The sequence below is a fragment of the Leiobunum rupestre genome, chromosome 1, assembly GCF_980474605.1.
Source record: "Leiobunum rupestre chromosome 1, qqLeiRupe1.1.hap1, whole genome shotgun sequence".
NCBI lineage: Eukaryota > Metazoa > Arthropoda > Arachnida > Opiliones > Sclerosomatidae > Leiobunum > Leiobunum rupestre.
Window position 1 is genome coordinate 94,240,350 of NC_143384.1, and position 23,826 is coordinate 94,264,175.

The following is a 23,826-nucleotide window of genomic DNA, read 5'->3' on the forward strand; positions in this document are numbered from 1 at the left end:
TATCAAATTTTTATACCCTCTCGCTATCAAATTTTTATACCCTCTCTCTATCTGATTTTTGACCCTCTCGCTATCAAATTTTATACCCTCTCGCTATCAAATTTTTATACCCTCTCGCTATCAAATTTTTATACCCTCTCTCTATCTGATTTTTGACCCTCTCGCTATCTAATTTTATACCCTCTCGCTATCAAATTTTATACCCTCTCGCTATCAAATTTTATACCCTCTCGCTATCAAATTTTATACCCTCTCGCTATCAAATTTTATACCCTCTCGCTATCTAATTTTATACCCTCTCGCTATCAAATTTTATACCCTCTCGCTATCAAATTTTTATACCCTCTCGCTATCAAATTTTTATACCCTCTCTCTATCTGATTTTTGACCCTCTCGCTATCTAATTTTATACCCTCTCGCTATCAAATTTTTATACCCTCTCTCTATCTGATTTTTGACCCTCTCGCTATCTAATTTTATACCCTCTCGCTATCAAATTTTATACCCTCTCGCTATCAAATTTTTATACCCTCTCGCTATCAAATTTTATACCCTCTCGCTATCAAATTTTTATACCCTCTCGCTATCAAATTTTTATACCCTCTCTCTATCTGATTTTTGACCCTCTCGCTATCTAATTTTATACCCTCTCGCTATCAAATTTTATACCCTCTCGCTATCAAATTTTTATACCCTCTCGCTATCAAATTTTTATACCCTCTCTCTATCTGATTTTTGACCCTCTCGCTATCTAATTTTATACCCTCTCGCTATCAAATTTTATACCCTCTCGCTATCAAATTTTTATACCCTCTCTCTATCTGATTTTTGACCCTCTCGCTATCTAATTTTATACCCTCTCGCTATCAAATTTTTATACCCTCTCGCTATCAAATTTTTATACCCTCTCTCTATCTGATTTTTGACCCTCTCGCTATCTAATTTTATACCCTCTCGCTATCAAATTTTATACCCTCTCGCTATCAAATTTTATACCCTCTCGCTATCAAATTTTTATACCCTCTCTCTATCTGATTTTTGACCCTCTCGCTATCAAATTTTATACCCTCTCGCTATCAAATTTTTATACCCTCTCGCTATCAAATTTTTATACCCTCTCTCTATCTGATTTTTGACCCTCTCGCTATCTAATTTTATACCCTCTCGCTATCAAATTTTATACCCTCTCGCTGTCTAATTTTATACCCTCTCGCTGTCTAATTTTTATACCCTCTCGCTATAAAATTTTATACCCTCTCGCTGTCTAATTTTATACCCTCTCGCTGTCTAATTTTTATACCCTCTCGCTATCAAATTTTATACCCTCTCGCTGTCTAATTTTATACCCTCTCGCTGTCTAATTTTTATACCCTCTCGCTATAAAATTTTTGACCCTCTCGCTATCTGATTTTTGATCATCTCGCTATCTAATTTTATACCCTCTCGCTATCAAATATTTTACCCTCTCGCTATAAAATTTTTAGACCCTCTCACTATCAAAATACTCTCTACTTTTTGATATGACAGTTTCGTCTGATGTGAGAAGCGTACTTTACTTAGCCAAAATAAGTGAGAACTTGGCCAAGTTAACTGAGGATTTGGTCAAGTTAAGTGAGAACAAGGCCAATATAAGGAGAGCTTCGCCAAGATAAGTGAGAACAAGCCTCAACAAGGCCAATATAAGGATAAACTAAAACGTAACTGTTCTCCCTAACGCACAAACAGCGGCGATTGCCGCGAACCTAAACTAAAACTTGTATCTCCTATTTTTTGAAACGACACAAAAGAGACGCGCTTCCCTCCCGCAACAATCCTTTCCTCCCTTGCCCAGCCAAAGCATAATAGTTTCTCTGAAAAAGAGACCACGTGATGCCGCGAAACCTAAACTATTTGAAACATATAGAAACACCCGTTATGAAAGCGATCGCGCCCAATATCCCCCTCTCCTAAAGTAGTAGGCCTGATCTACGACCGTAATCGCCGAAAATGACGAATCCCGCTTTGAAAGCGGAGTGTGGGAAATGGAGATCAAAGGAAGCCTTTCCCCCCACGTTAGTGCGTTAGAAGCGGCCGACGTTTAAAATAGGGAAAAAATCTCGGGTTTTTCTGGAGAAATTATTTCTGTTAAACGACAAAAATATAGCGCGCGCTATGAAACTGATAAATAACGCGAGATATTTTATTTTAAAATTATTCATTTTCCAAAGTGTCACTTCGAAAACTCTTAGAAGGCGCTATAGTTCGGTCACGCAGTGAATGGATTTCTGTACGATACCTAAGAGATTGCAAACCCATCATTAAAAACCGGCCAAATTAATTTTTAATTGAAAAAAAATTGCCAAATCGTTTTTTATTAGTTTAACGTACAGTGTAGCCAATGCCGCCGTGTCGCGCGTGTCACTTCAACAGTTAGGACTAGAAAAGTCAATGATATTTCGTTCGAATGTAAAGTACCGATCAAAAGTTTCTGGCCGTTTTCTCTTGGCAGACATTTTATTTCTATTTTAGGTAAAGAGCCGAATGAGGGCTTCTATGAAAGAAAACCCCCACGAAAAGAATATGCAGCGACAATTAATGCCCTACCACCAATAGGGCGCGAGCAAAGCCAAACCCCTCCAAAATGACGTCATGAAAAAATTAATATAATTTGTCGTGTCTACGCATATTCGAAGCGTCATAATATGAAACAAAGCACATAAGAATTAAATAAGGGTTAATTTTCATGTTTTCCGTCATCACTATTTCTTCAATAACTTTACAACCGCAAATCCGATTTGAAAACTGAAACCATATAACCATACTATTTTCGTGAGGGTATTCTTTCATAGAAGCCCTCATTCGGCTCTCTACCTAAAATATGGCTGCCCAGAGAAAACGACCAGAAGCCTTTGATCGGGACTGTTCATACCTCGGCATCGATAGCCTTTCATGCATTTTTGAAATCGGAGCCCTAGAAGTTGGGCAAATTACTAATTTCGGTGGTCTAGCTTTGTGTGGTAGATATTTTATTTAAAATCAAGTCCGATAACGTTAAAAATATATTTTGGGTTAGGTTAGGATTCAGCGGACCTTTACCTACGGTTATATCAGTAAATTTAAAATTTGCGTAATTTACGGGACCCCAATTTTTGGGGTTTTATATTTTCGCCTAAAAGTCTACATAACGTTCCTTAATTTAAGTCCGATATTCATGAGTTATATTTTTGAATAGATGTGGTTTCGTATAACCTAGATTTACAATTACGTTCCTTAATTTTAATTCTAAGTAAGGTTTTTACACACAATCCTAAGGATTTGTGTGTATTAGTCTCACGTACAGTGTAGCCGATGCCGCCGTGTCACGCATACCTCTTCAACGGTTAGGGCTAGAAGAGTCAATGATATCTCGTTCGAATGTACAAGCATCGCCATTGATAGCCTTTCATAAAGTTTTCAAATCGGAGCCCAAGAAGTTGGTCATTTGCCCAATTTACTATTTTCGGTGATTTCCTTTATGTGGTAGATATTTTCTTTAAAATTAAGTCCGATAACGTTAAAAAAAATATTATTGGATAGGTTAGGATTCACTTGGAATACAACTTCGGTTATATCAGTAAATATTAAATTTAAGTATAGTTTTCGGGGTTATTTACCGGACCCCAATGTTCGTGGTTTTATATTTCCGCCTGAAAGTCGACATAACGTTCCTTAGTTGAAGTCCGATTTTCATGAAAGTTATATTTTTGAATAGCTGTGGTTTACACTTAACCTAGAACTGCAAATACGTTCCTTAAATTTAATTCTAAGTAAGGTTTTTTGGGCAGCGTATACGGACCCCCGCAATTTCCAACATTGTAAATCCGCGTGTTTATAGAGGTCTACGCGCCCGTGTCCCTCTGGCGTTTTTCAAAGCCGTTCAGAGTGGGCCGCACTTTCAACGTATGAGCAGAAGTAACAATTAAGTATGACACTGATCGGCCTAGTCTTCGGCGTATGACTAGAAGTAACAAATAAGTGTAAATACAATTATGTGTGACCGTCGATATATATTGGTTAGGTCACCGGCGTTGCAGATTTGCTGTGTATAGCTCAAACAAACAGGGCCCCACCGGCTACGCAATCGTGTTGGCCCCATTAATGCCAAATTTTTCCTCTTTGGCGGCCCCAATTTAAGTTGGCCCCGATATGACCGGCGATCACCGGTTAGCCACCCGAGCCAGACCGGGCCTGCAAACAAACTTAACACATCAGGAGGATTGTGTGTATTCTGACCGTCGTACGTCTTGTTCTTAACTTTTGAAAGACACAAAATAAAATAAATAAAGCATAAGTAACATAACAGCCAGAAGTATGACACTTCCTAATGCTAATTTTCAAACCGAACCTTTTTTTGGCACTGATACTCTCTTTAAGCTGCGACTTGGATTCGCAACTTAACGTTCTGAATGAATAGTTTTTCATAAGAAAATAAGCCTAATATCGGAGAGCACGTTTTGAAGCCCGCGTGCGAATCATACGAGCCAAAAAACATACTTCAGCTCGTAGCGCCGAGAAAAACAAATTAATTTTGATCATTTAAGCCTAATATTCCGCCTATCTATCGGAAACCAGATATTTCGGCTTAGGCGAAAGTTCGGCATATTTTAGACTCTAGGGGGCGCTGTGCTAATAAAAACATCCTGATTACGCGTTTACTTTGAAAATCAGTTTCGTTGTAAACCTCGTTAATTGTCATACTTATTGTTAGTATGTTACTTATGATTCAATATCTCTCAAGACTCAAGTGAAATAGTAAATGAGAGAAAGATACGTTGGCCAAACAGTAAATTACGATTAAATCGACTTAATGTGAAAACATGTAAGGAATCCTAATTTCAATTTCTGTCTAAAGTCACGTATCTCGACTTGCGATACTTCTAATAAAATTTCATTTCCAAACACCCTGACAAATCAATGATATTACGATCATAGAAATAGAAATGAGACTAGAACCACTGCGCTATCCAACAGGGGCGGATCCAGACCATCAGATAAGAAAAACGTCAATGGTGCGCTAGAAATAAGCCCTAAAAACCAGGGCAAAACAAACCATGTGCTGTATTTGGATCGTTTCGCCATGTGTTATCAAAATCCCACGGCAAAACGTAATAAAAAGTGTAGAAAGTTCGTTTTGCTCTGGGTTTCTTTTGCAAAAATATAAAATGGCAAAACGTTTTTTAATTATAATTACGTTTCTAATTATTTTTTTCGTTTGAAAATATCACTCAAGGCGTAAAACTACAAAAGAAATCAAAATTTACTCATTTTCATAAAAATGTTGGATATTTCGTTTTGCCATGCGACAGCCGTTCTAGTATGGAGGGGCGATCTTGGGCGCCCGCAGACATTTTTGTAGGGTGGGGCAGTGGCGCACCTAGCAACTTGTCAGGGGGGGGGGGGTTGGCAATCAGTCCCAAAACCTTCGATTTGCATCCCTCCTCGAACCCTGAATACATTTCGCTAGGATCTACCCCCACTGCGCGGTCCTGACAGTGGCGTAGCTGATAGTCCGCAGGAGCCCCACTCACCATAAAAAAAAATTATACATAGAGACTTTTGCGGGGGGGGGGGGGGGGGGGGCTCTGAGGTCTCAGCTAAGCCACTGTGTCTTGCGGGGGCTTCGGTTATGCTATCTTCTTCTTTGGTGGGGCAAAATGGGCGAGCTCGGCGAAATATAATTGAAAAATAACGGTAAAATTCAATATATGGAATGTGAAAATGTAACAAGGGGCTCTCATTTTCGTTTGCTTAAACAAAGTTTCCACACCTTGTATCATCTAATCTCTAGAACTTGAAAAAACTAGAAAAAGTTATTGAGCATTTTGCGCAGTCGGGAAATCTCAAACTAGAATTTAGATACATTACTAGGTTAACAACTATACTCTGTAGTCTTCATCTAATACATATATTTCCGATTTCAATAACTTGCAAAATTGGAGAGAAAAAAAAACTTCTAAGGGGGGTGGGGAATTACAATTTTGTGTATTCAACAGTACACTTACTAGACGATATATACAGGGTGTAGTTAAAAAAAAGATACAGGGCCAAAAACTCAAAATGTGTTTTAGCTGATAATTTGAAATTTTCAGCAACGTAAATTTTTATTTCAAAGTTTATCTCAAGAACCAATGGGCTTAAAGAAATGGTTCCAATTTGGAACGTTTTCATCATGGTGTTTTGCATCGGGTCCGAGACATTTCGACTTGAAATTTCAATTCACACACACTTTACAAATTGGAACTATTCCTTTATATCCATTGGTTCTCGAGATTAACCTTGAATAAAAACTAGTTGAGGTCAACGGTAATAGTGAGTGTAGGGAGCTGTTGGCTCGCGTGGCATGCAGGGCTTGCCACCACCCTCCTACCCGGCCACCGGAATTAATGGCTTCAAAAGTCGTTTGATGACTTAGGCCTAAGGTAGTGCCTTGGGTATTAGCCTAGATGATGATGATTATTATTATTATTAAAATGACCTAGGCTTGAACCATGAGTTGAATGTAATGAGTTTGCAAATTCTTAAGACACCCTACCAGATTAGTTCGGCTAGCAAATTTTGATAATCTAGCATGAATTCTTTTCTGAGTGAATAGCCCTTCAACCTGCTCTCTAGTACATTATTTGTATCACGACCTTCTTGTATTTGTCTAATATTCTGCAACTTGTTATTGGTCAAATTATAGGTAGGATCAAAGTAACGTATACCTATAATGTGACGGAGAACACTTTGGCAATTGAAATCAGCTTTGTATCTCTAATGGTTCTCGAGCTAAATGTTTAATGACCTTCATGGCATGGTTCAAGGTCATGAAAATTTTCAATGGGTCCTGAAAATTTAAAATTTGTACCTAAAACGCATTTGGAGTTATTGGCCCTGTATCGTTGTTTATGTAACAGCCCGGAATTGAAGTGTTTCCAACATTCCGGTTAAGAAGACTGCCTTACCAGGCTTCGGTAGTAAAACAATGAATGGATTTCAATATTGCAAATTTTTTATCGTGTCTTCCTGAGACTGCAGTACATGTATTAGGAACACTTACACGGGTCCATAACAACCATATCTTTAAAAGTAAAAATTATGTTTAGAATCTATAGAAATGTTTTCATTCAACATTTACGTTCTGTGCCTTCTTAGTAAATTGTCATTTACGATTTGAAACAGTTCAAATAATGAAATTGTATTAAACATTACCATTACTACAATTGTCATTAACTTTACGGTATTCAAAAGTCCACAAAACTTATATTTCAAACCTACTAACAGGGGCGGCTCAAGGGCCGGGCAACCCGGGCAACTGCCCGGGGCGCCGGTTTGAGAGGGGCGCCGAAATTGAGTTGTGAGCCTTTTTGGTTTACCAAGAATCGGATTTGTTTATAAAAATTTTAATGAAAGCATAACATAATTTGAAAAATCTTTAGCTAATTGGAAATACAAGCTGTTTTACCAACCAAAATGTCCAACATCGTCGATGAACGTTTTTTTGCGACTATTTTTTTACAATAGTAAATAAACCATAAAATTACGGGGCATAGTTCTGACGGATAAAGCATTTTCCTGGTATTTTCATTATAAACCAGGGTATATAATATGAAGAAGAAAAAGTGGTTGGGCGATAGTACAAGAATAGAAGGGTGTCAGAATTTTTAGCCCGGTGTACCTAGCAACAGGGGCCATACCACCGGAAGCCTATCATCATAGTGCCCTACGCCAGCGTCCCCACACCCGGACAGGTGACAAATCCAGCGAGGGGCTAGCCAGTAAGAATTTGTCTGTACACCAATTACGTAATCAATAATGAGTACAGATGAGTACACATGATTACGATGAGTACAGACCGATTACGATGAGTACAGAATGATTAGGATGAGAACATAATGATTACGATGAGTAAACAGGCAACCCAAATCTTTAAAATTGTTACAGATGAGTAATTAAGTACGGGGTAATTCCAATGAATACGCGTGATTACAGATGAGTACGAAAATGACAAATGATTACGGGATTACAAATGAGTTCAAAAGATTACCGAAGATTACAGTTAGGGTGAACACCGATTACGGGAAGTGGTTAGCCCCTCGGGTAGTAGAACCCTACTACTGATGGTTATGGTTGCACCTTTGACGCAAACCACTCAACCCAGCAGAAGGTGCAGCAATGGGTGGACCAATCCTCACTTCGCACACAGCCGTGGGATTAAGAGTGGATGCTATAGCAACTCCAGCCGACACCCTACCTACGTAGGTAAAGAGTCATACCCTTTGAAGAGAGCTCCTAAAGGGGAACGACGGGAACACAGCGGTCCACATAAAACGGGCACAGCTGGCACCGGAGATCCCGGTGCGACTCCAAAAGGCCGAGAAACAGGAACAGAATTATCAAAATTATTTTAAGCACTAGAGGAAGGTTCAGCCTAATAATAAAAATATAATTCAATTATGTAATTGTTAAACGTTGAACGAAAAAGAGGCTTTTACTGTATTCTTCCCCCTTAATCTGTCGTGTGTCCGTGGTTAGCGTTAGTCACTTCTATTTTACGCGCACGCGCAGAAAGCCATTTATTAGTTTCAGTTAAATAGTTTTAGTTAGATAGATATTAATTAGAGACACGTTGAATTGAATTAAGATTATAAAAAAGGAAATTAAGAGAAGCCGTTGAATCAGAAAAGAAAGCGACAGCTTAAAAAAGTTCTTAAGTGTAGGCCTTAAAAAATCCCGCCAAATACTGTTTTAATTAAGTTGTTAAAGCAATAAAGCGTTCTATCAAATAGGCCCAAAACCGGCCAAACGTTTCATACAGACTATAGAGCTAGTTCATCAGGACTAACAAAGTTTGTTATTCTTTGGTTTAAGAGAATTTGGCTTATATCCTGTCTTTATATGAATATTTTAGAGACGTACCTTTAAGCATATGTAACATAATTGCTCAGTAGTATGCCACTGTACCTTTATTCCATTCAAAAATCTTCACTAACGGTTTGTTTCACCACGAACCAGTAAAAAGGTGGACTACGTTAGATTTTAACCTTTTTATTAATCCTAGTAATTTTGGGAATCACACTATTGGCTACTAACATATTTATTTAAGCCAATGGAAAACCTCTAAATTGAGAAGGAATTTTTTGCGTCGGAATTTTAGTCAGCCCAATGTAGCTTTATTGAAATTTATAAACTCGCTCGGTTTGTGCGGATGAAGTTAAATACTGAGTAGTTTAGAAAAATAAAAGGAAAATGACCAATACGGTTCGGTTCAGAGATCACTTTCCGAAAATGAAATAAGTAGTCGAAGTGGGATATTCCACCAGCGTTATTAAATCCCATATCAAGCCTAGAAGAGTTAGGCCTAGGCTCAAAAGAATTTGCAAAGACTCCAATCTTGTAGATGCCCCGGAAAAGATCAACCTGAATTTCAACTATTTTTTCCAATAAACCTGCTTCTTTTATTTGACAATGCAAATTTATTTTAGAACGTGAGTCTCCGAGAACTTAATTAATTGGCAAAATAATTACATTAGCAGAACTTGACACTATATTTTAGCTCCCAAGCCTTGGTTGTTCAAACCGGTTTGTTTACTAAAATAATGGCCGTCGGTTTATCAGACGTAAAGCTATTTGGGCGACGGTATTATCGGCATTTGAGATTCGATGACGTCAAATATGACATAAAATATGATATCAAATATTACGAAGGGTATGTATGACGCAATATCTGTGAAACAAACCGTTAGTGAAGAAATAATGCTAGTGGCATACTTATGAGTAATTATGTTACATATGCTTTTAGGAGTGGTAGCTTGTAGGAGGGACCCTAGGTATTGAAGTACGTTTGGGGTTAAGAATATTTTCATGATCTAAGTTTCTTTTTAAACCCATGGATTTGAGACTAGTATTTTGCTTATTTACACAAAGTATTGAGAAAGTGATTAAAGGGATTATTTATTGTTATGAAAACGGTAAATTTATAACATGGACATGGTTATGTTTTTTACCGGGGGGGGGGGGGTAGTTTAATTTAGTCTCAAAATAAAAGGGGCGCCAAAAATCCCCCTTGCCCGGGTGTATAAAATTTCTTGAGCCGGCCCTGCCTACTAAAATACAATCGATGTCTTCTTCTGTCCACTAAATAAGTTATTTAGTTTTTCACTCGAAGACCTATCGGTACAAGCTATTTGTAAGTTTTTAAATTTCTTCAAATTTGTTTAGGGTTTAGATTTTTATCCCTTTTCATAATGAACTAATCTACGTATTCGCTAATTTTATCATCCTTTGCATTGCCGTCCATAGGTGGTTTTTTTTAACGTTATTTATCGTCTTTATTATTTCCTTTACGTGTGACGGTGTGAGTGACTGATGTCACCAAAGAAAAAGGGCTAGCTAGATAAATGTCTTCGGATAATGGCTTAAGAAAAAACTTTAATTCGTTACACAAAACATGATTTTGTGCCAACCTCTGGAAACAGGATCGTTTTTAAGCGGTCACGTTCTCACTTGTCTTGGCGAAGTTCTCCTTAAATTGGCCTTGTTCTCACTTCACTTGACCAAATTCTCACTTATTTTGGCTAAGTAAAGTACTCTTCGCAAATCAGACGAAACTGTCATATAAAAAAGTAGAGAGAAGTTTGATAGCGCGAGGGTCTAAAATTTGATAGCGCGAGGGTATAAAAATTTGACAGCGAGAGGGTATAAAAATTTGACAGCGAGAGGGTATAAAATTTGATAGCGAGAGGGTCAATAATTTGATAGCGAGAGGGTATAAAAATTAGACCGCGAGAGGGTCAATAATTTGATAGCGAGAGGGTATACAAATTTGATAGCGCGAGGGTATAAAATTAGATAGCGAGAGGGTCAATAATTTGATAGCGAGAGGGTATACAAATTTGATAGCGCGAGGGTATAAAATTAGATAGCGAGAGGGTCAATAATTTGATAGCGAGAGGGTATAAAAATTAGATAGCGAGAGGGTATAAAAATTTGATAGCGAGAGGGTATAAAAATTTGATAGCGAGAGGGTATAAAAATTTGATAGCGCGAGGGTATAAAAATTTGATAGCGCGAGGGTCAAAAATTTGATAGCGAGAGGGTCAAAAATTTGATAGCGAGAGGGTTAAAAATTTGATAGACCCCAAAAATTTGATAGCGCGTGAGTGTATGAATTTTGTCCGGTTTGGCGTGCCATAATAGCTCTCAGTATTTTTATATATAAAATAGACCAGCAACTGCATGTTTGCAAAAGCCTGAATTTCTAGAATAATAAGTAAAACAGGTTACATTAAAGAATTGGGATTTAATAAAAAAAAAATATATTTACCCACTATTGCATGAACAATGGACACTTTCAATGCTGTGTTTTCCATCACTGACCAGGCCCATACATGGGGGGGTGCCAGGGGATGCTCAGCGCCCCCAAATGAATACTTGAGCATCCCCAATCCGACTGACCCAAAAAAAATTGATTGCTCAATTACCGAAAGATATGATCTAAAATATTTGTATATTAATCAAAAAGGAAAATTACTTTTACTAGAGAGCTAGTATCAGTAAATATTTGAAACCATTTTACTAAAGTTTTTGAAAATTGCTTTCGCGCGTCTCACTGCACCAGAAAAACTTCAATTGTAGAAATATTGAACCAGCTTATCAAAAATGTTTTGATGGATATTTTAGGGCTACAACCGGATTAGTATATTTACTAATTTCAAAGGTGGGGAGATAAAAATTACTCAAGGTATTGGCACCCCAAAAAGAATTTGAGCGGCCCCGAGTTTTGGCGGCTGTGTACGGGCCTGTCACTGACTTCAAATTTTAACTTTAAAGAATGTGGCTCCCCTTTTGTTTGGCTCGATTGTATTGCGTATCCTTCAATAATAATAAGTCCATCTTCTTCGTTCGAAAGAAAAAATTTGAAAGATCCTTCGGACTTCCTTTAAGCATCCGCACACCTTCTAGGGATCCAGACTACTCCAATATACTTTAAAATTTCAAGCATGGAGCGATTCACTAATATACCAAATAAAATTATTTAAAATACATTATACATCATATTTGAAAATTCTGAAGCTACTAGTCTATGAAATTAGAACAATCTAATGAGAAGATAATAATAAATTTCCTACATACCTTTGAAACTTTAAAATTTAAACTGATCCCTTGTATGAATTCTCCAAGGCCTATTCAGTGTTATTAAACTCGATTACGAAATTTAATACCTATTGATATGTCAAAATTAATAAATAAATGTCGTATATTCGAACACGCTTCAAAAAATATGCTAAAATCGTTAGTAAAATGTTTTAATTGATGTAATAAAACGCGCATTTTCACATAACGCCATTACCCGTATCACCCAAATATAGTTCTAGGCAGTGTGACTAGGTGGCGCAGCTGTAGTTTTCGGTGGCGAATAGGTTCATTTTCCCCCGCATACTTACGTATTTTAATTTTTTCTGTGTATTATTTACTTTTGTTATTACATTTTCCTCCCCGCACTCTGACTACCCATGGCCAACTTCGCGCGCTCACTACGCTCGCACCAGGCGGCCTACCCAAAAGATCAAAAATAGCGAAATTCGTTCTTTGCCGCTACGGAGGCGCTGGAGCCACCTCTGGACCTAACTATTAGCATAGAATCGAATGGAACGATTATGGTTTTTCGTTACTTTAAGGAATTTATTGAAAACTATTCGATATATTCGTAGATGTCAGAGGTAGAGTAAACCTTTTTCCATGATTTACAACCCTTTTCAAAATTTTCTAATTCATTTTTCCCGCCTAGATCGACTATTTCCAAAAGTGCCACCGCTCAGGCGCCAGTGGAAATCACGTGTTTAGAATGGAATGTAAACAAACCGACATATGGAATTTTTCATTAAACGTTTTGGTTTGGATTTTAAACTATTTTATGGCAAGTAGATAAACAATTAAACTGATATTTAAAGTGATGCAACTAAAATTTTTGTGTAATATCAAAAGTAGGAGGCCACCAACGGTCAATATATAAGAATTAAACGACAAAACTGGTAAAAAAGACCGTATATTTAATAAAAATAAATCGCAGTACTTCGGCAAAATATGCCTTCAAGGCGGTACAAGATTTGAAAGAAGACTAAGATTTGAAAAATTAAAAGCACGCGCGGTGGAATGCCTAATGAACGCGAGCCGTAAAAAGAGAGCTAGAAATAACTACACAGAAAAACTAAAGGGGGAAAAATATTACAGAAATAGAAAATTTAACGGAACGAAAGCTTTTCGTTCAGTCCGGCTGGGAATTCCGTTCCGAATTTGAAAATCAGTCGGTTTTCTTCAGTAACTCTAAAAGGTCGGTCACCGTTAAGAACCTTGAGAACGCGGATAGAAACGGCAGATATGGTGTGGACGTCGTTGAAGTGTCTAGTTACATGATTTTTGTCGCGGTTGCTTCTGATATCAAGTAAGTGTTCGCGGAAACGATCAGCGAGGCGTCGACCAGTCTCGCCGACGTAAACTTTGTCGCAAACTTTACAAGACAAAGAGTAAACGAGGTTGGATGTTATACAGGAAAAGGATCCTTTAATATGATAGTTCGATTTAGGGGTTGTAACCACCAAGTCGGAACTAACATAAGCGCATGTGTTGCAACGAGGGCGATTGCATCTCGTGGTGCCGGAATGAGTGCCGGATGGATCATCTTCGGGTAACGAACTAGAAACGAGAATCGACCGAAGATTCTGGTCGCGACGGTAACAGAACCTGGGCGGTTCAGTGAAAACATCCCTCGTGTCTTGGTCGATCTGTAGTAGGTGAAAGTTCTTACGAAGGATGTTTTCGACCTGTCGAACTTGTGGATGGTAAGTTAGAACCACCGCGGGACGATTTGTTGGTTCAGGACGAATTTTGTTTGCGAGAGCTTCGTTTCTAGTTGTCTTGGATGCACGATTGAGAGCCGATGTTAACACATTCTCGTTGTAGCCTCTTCTCATAAAACTATCGCGCATTTCCAAAGCTTGGCGTTGAAAATCGTCGTTGGAGGAGCAAATACGTCGAAGACGTAAAAACTGGGAGTACGGTATGGACCTAGTCGAGTGTCGTGGGTGACAAGAAGATGGTAAGAGGTAAGAGCGACTATCCGATGGTTTGCGATAAATGCTCGTGGAAACGCCGTCCCCATCGACAGAGATAGTCATGTCCAAAAAAGATATTGAGACGTCTGATACGCTGATAGCGAATTCCAAAGAGGGGTGCATGTGGCAAAAGGCGTCTAGAAAAAGATCAAGCTCCTGGCGGCTACAAGAGGCGAGCTGGGCGATATCATCGATGAAGCGGGCGTGAAATTCAGGAATAGGTTCCAAGTAACTAGAGAAGAAAAGTTCTTCCGCCCAACCGACAAACAAGTTTGCGTAACTTGGGCCCATTTTCGTACCCATCGCGACACCTCTGACCTGCTTGTAGAACTTCCCATTGAAAGTGAAAGCGTTAAGAGTCAAGACAAGCTCAGCCAATCGTACCAACGTTTCTGTAGGAGGGTAACGGTCGGGACGACGGTCGAGGAAATGTTGAAGCGCTAGTAAACCATCGTTGTGCGGAATAACGGTATATAAAGATTTTATGTCCAAGGTAATGAGCCACCGGTGAGCCCCGATGAATGAAAATTCCGATAACTTACGAAGAGTGTCACTGGTATCCTTCACGTAACTTAATTGTAATGAGCATAAAAAATACTTTTAATATTTTTATGAAATAATTTGTTTGACGTAAAAGTTAATAATTGAATTTTTTCATTAAATTTTATAGACATATATAGTTGGAATAATAGTGATAATGAATGAAAACATGAATGCACATTGGTAAAAAAAGTATGAATACTGGTAGAATAGAATGAACGCTGGTAAATATGATTATATGAATACTCGTAGATATTAATGAACACTGGTAAATATGAATACTGGTAGATATGAATGAAAACTGGTAATTATGAATGGTAGATATGAAAGAATCCTGGAAAACAATGAAGTATCACTGGTGTATGGTGATCAAAATATGAAAATCCATAATGAAGATGAAAGACCTTTACATTTTCAGAAGTTTTCTCGATTGAGGTTTGTAAACTAGTTCCTTTACTTTCTCAAATCAAATTGTCCTAGTTATGTTATCAACTACGGGTGGTATTATTTTGTCACAGATAAATTTGGCAGATTTCGAGACATGAGGGACATTAAAATTGCAATGCAAAATTGGACACCTGGTAAGTTTCGGCAACACGGGAGCTTCAATATTTACGCTAATTCTTGCTGATTCTCGTAAATAAGGAAGTGCTGCCTCAATGAACCATTACAAAATAATTATTTGGGTAACTTATACCTCCTCTGTTGGATGTTTTAATAAAGTCTAAAAGTGGTGAATTAGAGAAGGGTCCGGAAATGCACTCGAGACACAAGCTACAAAATTCAGCTTGCTCCATTTTCTGTACCACAAAACCAGCTACGTAAGCCAAACTTGACAATTTTAAAGTGGCTCGTTGCGTATCAGGCTCTGTACTCAACGCATTTGGTATCATATAAGTTGGATACTGTATAGCCACTCTACTCTAGAAGGTTGGGTAGCGTGCCTTCGGAGGCCTTAGTGCGAACTATACAATAACTATCCTATTATAATAAGATACTAATATTTCTTAGATATTCCCACCAAGGGAAGAGAATGCAACCTGGCAGCCACTGGGGGAAAACTACAACTGACTAGCAGGCTAGCTGGGAGTTAACCACTCCCATACTAGTTTCTGACTGCTACTAACCACTGACTCTACAGCTCTGCCTCTATGCTGTTAAAAGCCCTATCTCTTTCTCTGCTACCTCCTTTTATACCAACTCCCACACTTGTGCCACCACCCGCGCCCTTGGGAGTTAGGCCTAATAACATAAGGGTTTGCCTGTTTGGCCTACTAGCAATATGACTGCCACTGTGGGAATACCGTAGGTATTGCCATTTTTTCCAGCGTTCGTAATTTAAGACCTTTACAGTAATCTGTTTCACAAAAATATAAACTACATACAACGCTCAATTCTGATCTGTCATTTATTTGAAAATTATCCCAAGAGATATTTACTAGCCACATGCCTCTCAATGCCCCATCAGAAGGAAACTCATGGAAAGAAACTCCAGGTGTTTTGCCTTTTACAGATGGGTCATAGGGAACCCAACTCGAAGGCATATTTGGGTAATTTATACAAAAATTATTGATATGTAACAATTTTAAATAATAATTGAAAAATGAAATAAATATCTTTTTACATAAATCTGATATCAATCAGCATTAAGTAATTATCAAGTGTTCGAATTTCCCGCCGCGAAAATTGTTTTAAAAGACAACAAATCTAAAATCCAACAAGGCTTAACTATTCATACAAACTATTTAAAAATTACCTAAGTAATTAAGTATTTGAGGGGTTATTTATGGAAATTGAACTTTTAAGTTATAACCTAATAAATACAATTTTCTGATATTCAAATAATTTCCAGTACTATGTACTCATTATTGTCAAGTTTCGCGCCATAGAAAACCATGTTATTATTTATATCGTAAAAGGAGCCGACTTTAAGGTCCGGAAGTAGCGCTCCCGACGGCCGTCGAAGAGACTAAAAACCAAACTTTTGGCTACGTTCAGCGGGACTCAGCGGACTCAGCGCTGAGCGTTGAGCTTACTGTACGCTTTTTTTAACTTCCGGTTCCTACGTCATGTTGCTCAACGAAGTCAGCGGTCGGAGGAGCAGGTTTTTCCGTTGCTTATCGGTGTCGTGACGTCATACGACAAAGTTAAAGGAGGGGTAGCAGACGATATTTTGTTCGTTAAGTCAGCGAACCAGAAATCGTACAACAACTTTTAGATTTTTGTGACGTAGCGTTGATTAAAAGAACTCAACGATAACTCAGCGGTTTTTCTCCGTTGATAGTTGTTGAACGCAGCCTAGATTTCGCGCCAATACATGGATTTGAAATTCTTTGGGTAGGCCGCCTGGTGCGAGCGTAGTGAGCGCGCGAAGTTGGCCATGGACTACCGATTCTCAAAACCCCCGAGTCAGACCAATCTGGTCTTGAACATATTGTTTAGTATTAATTTAATCAATTTTAATGGATATTCTTGACCCCTCGTAACGCCACATATACCAAACGTCGTATAATTTTAAGATCTAATACATAAAAATTACCCCCGCGAGTTAGAAATAATTGAAATTAACTTAAAATTAAGAACTTAAATAATTTATGACTGGTACATAGGAGTCCCGTATAATTTACATAGCTTATAGGATTTGGTCTAACCTTCCCTTATATATAAAAATTAAGTTAATCAATTAAATCGTTCTCTTAAAATAAATTATAAACTAAATCCCTGCCTTCAGCAATACTAAAATTAATCTCTCGCTAATTAAAGTGTTTTTCTCTCGGTCACAAGACCATGGTGCAATACATTCAGCGAACTTTCCCAACCCAGATTTTCCCTAAAACTTTCCGAACTAAACCAGTAAAGCTAACTCAGCTCACAGCGATCCCATGAAATCATTTCAAGTCCACAGGCTTCATATTAAAGGGAATATAACCTCGGGTATTTGGTGTGGAACACCAACGTTTGTAGCTCTGGCCGCTCTTACCTTTGGCTTTAAAAGTGTTTGGCGCCACTGTACAGGGAAATTTGAAAAATTGAAGGGCTCTTCCATAAAGATTGCTTTGCAGGTTATATTCCATTTTAACTACCAGGTAGCGATAACCAAAAAAAAGCGCTCGTTTTCCAAGGCCGTCGCCACAGGGTCAAGAGGGCGTCCGGACGTTTCCGCTTGGAGACAGAAAATCGGGAACCTCGAGACTCTCTGGCATTCCCCCCCCCCTCAATCCCAAGCGACCTTTCGTAAATCGGACAACGTCACCACCGCATGACTTGACACGAGTCTTAAATACACCAATGACCTAAGTAAAATGGGAGGTCACTAGTTGCTTTTTGTTTCAACCCCGCCCCCCAATAATCGGAACAAAACCAATAGACAGAGCCCCAAAAAGACAGAACTCTGCTTTTGGCAGACCTGGAGATAACTTTGTTTTTGGCAGAACGGACAGAACTGGACAGAACTCTGCTTCTCGGGCCAGAGAAACCATGTCGAAATAAATATAAAATAATGTGCGATGAAGTCGCGCTTAAATATTAATTAACCCTCAATGCAAACCACATGATCGGAACAACCCTCAATGATTGCCTAGATGACCTACAGCCAAGACATTGTGATCGGAAGAACATAAGCCGAGCAGTAATAGGTCTGAGAGGCATAATGCCCTCAACACCCTCGAATCACCTGTTGATCACCCAATATCTAGCCATTCCGAGAGAAGACAGCCAGATGACCGAGACCGATTCCCTCGCCTAGCCGGACATTTCAGACTGAAACCCGAAGTACCTACGCCCCCGTCAGCTTGTGAAGTAAAAGAATATATTAAGAAACCCGCAATCCGGCCGCCAAACCGTAGACGAGTAAATAAAGAGAATTAAAGAAAAGTGTGAATAAAGAAACGCGTAAACAAGCAATACAAAGACGTCCCGTTCTGTGAAGTGCGTGTGTCGGGCATCTTACGTAAGCCGAGGAAAGAGAAAACCCGTAAACGGAGAGACGACAACGTAGCGGAGGACACCGAAACCAAGTGAAGAGTAGAATTTCCATCATAAACCCCCCCACCCCCCCTTGTAGAGTACCCAGGGTCGAAATACGAAGTAGCCGGTGAAAACGCAGATATTTATTTTTGGAAAGCAGTGGCGGCGCTAGGGGGTAGGCCAGGTAGGCCACTGCCTACCTTAAAATTTTGAGGGGCCCCAAAATCACCCTATAAGGGGCCCCAAATTGATCTAGAATGGATCTCAAAATTGTCCCAAGAGATAAAATTATTTATAAATAACAATGAAACAATTGTCGATAATGTATTTAGAAATTTTTGAGGTATCTCCTAGTAAATAAAACCAGTTCTGTTATATTTGAACTCGTTTTACTGTTGTTAGAACTTTTTTGTTCGTCATGTACATCACTACTTTATTTTATTGAAGCAGTTCGTTGAGAAAAGGGGGGTTCCGGGTCGGGGGCCCATTTATTTGGTTTGCCTACCCTCGCGAAAAATCCTGGCGCCGCCACTGTTGGAAAGAAGGCTTAATCCCTCACTATTGTTCGACAAAAGGGTTAAAAAGGTCCCCTCGAGGTTGAGAGTTCATTCCGCTTCGTGTATTTAATTATTGTCATTGTTTAATTGTAGAATCTTTAATTGTAGTATTTAATTGTAGTGTTTATTATTATTTAGTGTAAGTGTATATTAATTTCTGTCCCCTCCGTCCTTCGAGCCCAAGATGCCTGAGAGTAGGGATATAGGAACCGATCCCATAGAAAATAGTAAGAGATAATTTCATTAACAAATTTAGGGCCCGGTGCAGAGACGTTTTTTCACTCTCGTAACTTTACAATCCTCGTAAATTTACGAGGAAGTGGGCGTGGCCAAAGAACTTACGATTTTTTTCGCGAAAATGGTGTGCAGAGACAATAGGCTCGTAACTTTACGAGTGACTTTCGCTCGTAAAGTTACGAGTGCTCTGGAGGTCTCGTAAAGACGTAAACGACGCGAAATATTGATAACAAAAATGGCGGAGTTTGTCACTCTGCTCGCGATGCGAAGAGTTGAGGAAATTAATCGAGGAATAAACGTTGTTGAACCAGTTGGAAATGAGTGTATTTATCACGAGAGACCAGACCCTTTGGTCAGACAGAGTTTTTAGCAAATTATCGACTTCCAAAAAGGGTATTCATTAAACTTTTGAAAGAGCCAAGGCCCGACCTTGACCATGAAGCATTGAGACCACTATCTGCAGCTTCCCAGGTAGGAATATATTTTTTATCACTATGTAATTTTTTTTTACTACTATTATGTGCTTTAACACCGGTTATATGACAAACACTTCTGTTAACTCTTTGTACAACCTTTTGGAATACATATTTTAATCCTACTCTTTCATACTCAAAACTGATATTTATCTAGGCTTAGATTTTGAGTAGTAAATGAGTAAGAAAAGCGATTGGGCAAAGTTTGAAGAAAATATCTGGGAAGGAAGATACCTCACCCCTTTCGTGAGCTAGGGGTGCAAAACAAAACCAGATAAAATTTGTGGTATAGGGTCAGTTTTTAGGAGATGTACCATCGGAGGATAAAAAATTTGCATAGGGAAAATAACCGAGTGTAAAACATTGTAAAATAATTTGGTCTTTTAACATTTTCCTACCTTTTGTTGCTCTTTAATGCTCATATGTTGCCACTTCTAATCATTGTTATTTTCTATAGATACTTATTTGCTTCAATTTTTACGTGACTGGAAGTATACAGTGGGTGACGGCCACATGGGCGAGAGATACACAGTATCAAGGATCATGGAGTGATTAAGGAGGCAATTTGCTGTATGCCCCAGATTTAAGGTTTGAAAATTTGTATTCGCTTGTGTCATCTTGTACAATTTCTACCTTGACAAGGGTGTGGAAATGCCCGAGGCAATGGTAGAAGAACGAGATGGCACAAGCGAACAGGATCCCCCATGTCAACTCACTAATGCTCAATTACATGCTCGGGCTAATCAAATTTTAAATCAATTGGTGGAAAACTTGAATGGACAAAGAAATTTACATCAAGAATAATTTCAGTTTTCTATGATATGATTTGATTTTTAAAATTAAAACCGCCCTCTCCCATTATTAAATTTAATTTGGGGACATACTTGTAGAACAAATTTTCTTATAATGTAATCACGTGGTCAAGGATTCTAATTTTGGAACTAAAAACTCTAGTTTCTCTAATAACTCCAATGATTTTGTTCTCTTGTGATATTATTCTTTGTTATTTATTACTGGTTCAATAATGTGTTATTCGTCGATTACTTTCAAATATTTTTTTCAATGTAAATTAATTGCTCTTCGCCAATAAAAAAATATATTAAAAGAAAACATGGTAATTTATTTGAATAATTAAAAATTCAAAAAGGGCGCCTTTTATTTTGCGAAAAAAATCTGGTGGGTAGATGGAGGCTTCTTATTAGAAAACAAACCCAGCTGATCAGAGTAAAAAAAAATAACAGCTGTGAAAAATGAAAGAGGTACATAATGAACAATGAGTTTATAGAGTGGTTTACAAAATATAAATAGATGGAAATAATGCATATGAAAGGATGATAATATATTTGAAAACATCAATCTTAGTGCTAAAGATAAGTAATTAATAATTTGCACTAGTTTTATTTTGAAAGATTAGACATATCAATGATTTTTTGTTTTAGGGTTAGGAAGTGGAATTGATGTAACACCAAGGTAAAGATTTTCAACAGGTACTTGAGTGTTGTGAATGCCAATAAGAATTCTATTTGCATTTTCTAAATGATTGGAAAATGCAATGCCAAGTTAAGCATCTTGTGACCGTTTGGCTACCATTTCGGAAAGTATTGAACCTAAAATTGCATTTAACCTTTCTTGATAATTCACAACTGACTGAGCTGTTTTTTCTAAGGTGTTAGCAGCTGTTAAAGAAGGCTTAGGTGCTGGGTGTCTGGTAGTTTGCCTTTTGTGACTTCTTTTTAAACTGTCACGTGAGTTTATCAATATTTTCAAAAGTCTTTATCAACCACATTCCACGGTATAGCCACAATTATTATCGTTCAAATTAACTTGAGTTTTGTAGATTTTCCCCTGAATATTTGACCCAAAATTACTTTATAATGTACTTACATTTATCTTAAAAGTCTTTCCCACTAAAATTTAATACCTAATTTAAGTTTTTTTTTAAATTTTCAAATTGTTAAACTGGGTTCACTGGGATAAATTTTCTGTATTTTCTCATTTCCCACTCGGCCTTCTGTAGTGCTGTGGAACGCAAGAACACAGAGAAAATGGAAAAGCTGCTAACGTATGTGAACCAAGCTTTAAACCTGTGAAAATCATGTACTCAGATTGTTCTGGCAAAATGTGAACAACGATATCAGTATCAGATCTGCCTTTGAAACAAGAAACTGAGCCCTATAGGTTTCATTGTAGGCCTAGGTGGAGGAAATGGGTTTTCACTACCCATTGCTCTTGCATCTGTTTATGAGAGTACAAATAAGGTAAAGGACTTGATAGTTTTTACGTGACCTTATTGAAATGTACCAATATCTGCGACCAACTCTTCCATATTTCTAAACTTCTTTTCTCATGCAAGCTCATCAATTTGGGAGAGCTAAACAAGATTATGTTTAACCAATGAAACTGTGATTCTACTTCTAAGCCCATTTTACCATGTCTCTTCAGTGAAAAATCTATAGCGTCACCACCCACACTTGCTGGCATATTGAGGGGAGTAACCCGAAATAGTCCAGAGTTAGGAGTGCCAATGAGTCGTGCTACACTGAAATATTTTCACTTGTTACAATGGAGGATTTTCTAGCTTTTCATTAAAATTTAATTAGACTATTGTGGTTTCATTTCAAAACACTAGCTTTGCACAAACAACCAACCTGGTGCCTGACTTGTGAACTATCAACTCCTCTAATCCCGTGCAACGCAGCTTCTCTTTTTAAACGGCAAACGGACACCTCCTTTTTTTAACGGTGCTTTTGTAATCAGTCCACTTAGCTCTTATTTTTACTGTCGCTCTTATGAGGCCCATACCCATATATACAGGCAATTTCGTGGGCAATTTCTGCCCAGGCCTTCTCCACATCTTCACTACTTTTGTAGGTTTTCAATAAATCAGGCCTAGCTTCCAAACAATTAATAATTGCTTGAAGTTCTCTTGTACTAAAGTTTGGTTGTCTCTCTTCACCTGGTTTCATTTTCCACATATTCTTTCTCAAAAAAATACTTTCAGCTAACTTGTTTTCTTAAAATGTGTAAAATCACAAAAAATAAGTAACTTTTAAAATAGAGTTGAGCCTTCAAACAAATGTTTAAATTTTTGAGTCAAAATAACGCTTTCTCATTGGTCAATAAGTGGGCGGAGCCTAAACAAAAACCGATTCCCAAATACCAGACTCGTCATTTACGAGAGCCCGAAAAATTGTCTCTGCACCGCGATTTCGATTTACAAAATCGTAACTTTACGACATCGTAAATCCGCTCTCGTAACTTTACAATCCTCGTAAAGTTACGATAATTTTTAAATCGTCTCTGCACCGGGCCCTTAAGGTCAAAGAGTGTATTTTTAGTGTTTAAATTCCCCTCGTATATTGGAAAAAGCTAAAAGAACCACAGTAGAAATGGCCTAACCATCACTAGAAGCAAACTAAAATCATCCCCTCAGTTCCCCCGCAATTTTGTTAATTTGTTTTGTATTTTAGTGTTATTTATAAATTTGAGTGTTAAATAAAGATTTTGTGATTGATTAACGACAAAGGGTTTCCATTCTGAATTCGAATCTCCCCCTCTTTTATATTTTTTTCTTTCCCCTGTATGTAATCCCCTCTCTTAGATTTCATTCACTCCACGATAAGTCCACGACTCGCATTTTGTCGCCATCTTCCCCCCGCCTTGATGAATTAATATCTTTGAGCAAGGGCTAGGAATATTTCTGTGAACAATCAATCATCACGATTCAGTAAATTTCCTTAAAAACCTTACAGCTGCCCTACATTTCAGAAACGCATTATTGTCCAATTTTGAGATTTTGCGTTTCACTACCTTTTATACTAATTTTAAGTCGCTGATTCCTAATTTCAATTCCATTTATTTTTATATCTCATAGATTTCAAGATATTGTAATTGACAAAACGCATTTTTAAGCCAAATTTTCAAAATTACCGCGCAGAAACC

The 23,826-nt window shown here is 38.0% G+C and overlaps 1 long non-coding RNA gene across 1 annotated transcript; it reads left to right on the forward strand.

Annotated features, from left to right (window-relative positions):
- The first annotated feature begins 21,284 nt into the window (after window positions 1-21,284).
- Window positions 21,285-22,486, forward strand: LOC149969002 (uncharacterized). The gene is made up of 4 exons (XR_016480742.1): window positions 21,285-21,482; window positions 21,551-21,629; window positions 21,902-22,142; window positions 22,238-22,486. It is a non-coding gene; the product is annotated as an uncharacterized LOC149969002 (long non-coding RNA).
- The last annotated feature ends 1,340 nt before the right edge of the window (window positions 22,487-23,826 follow it).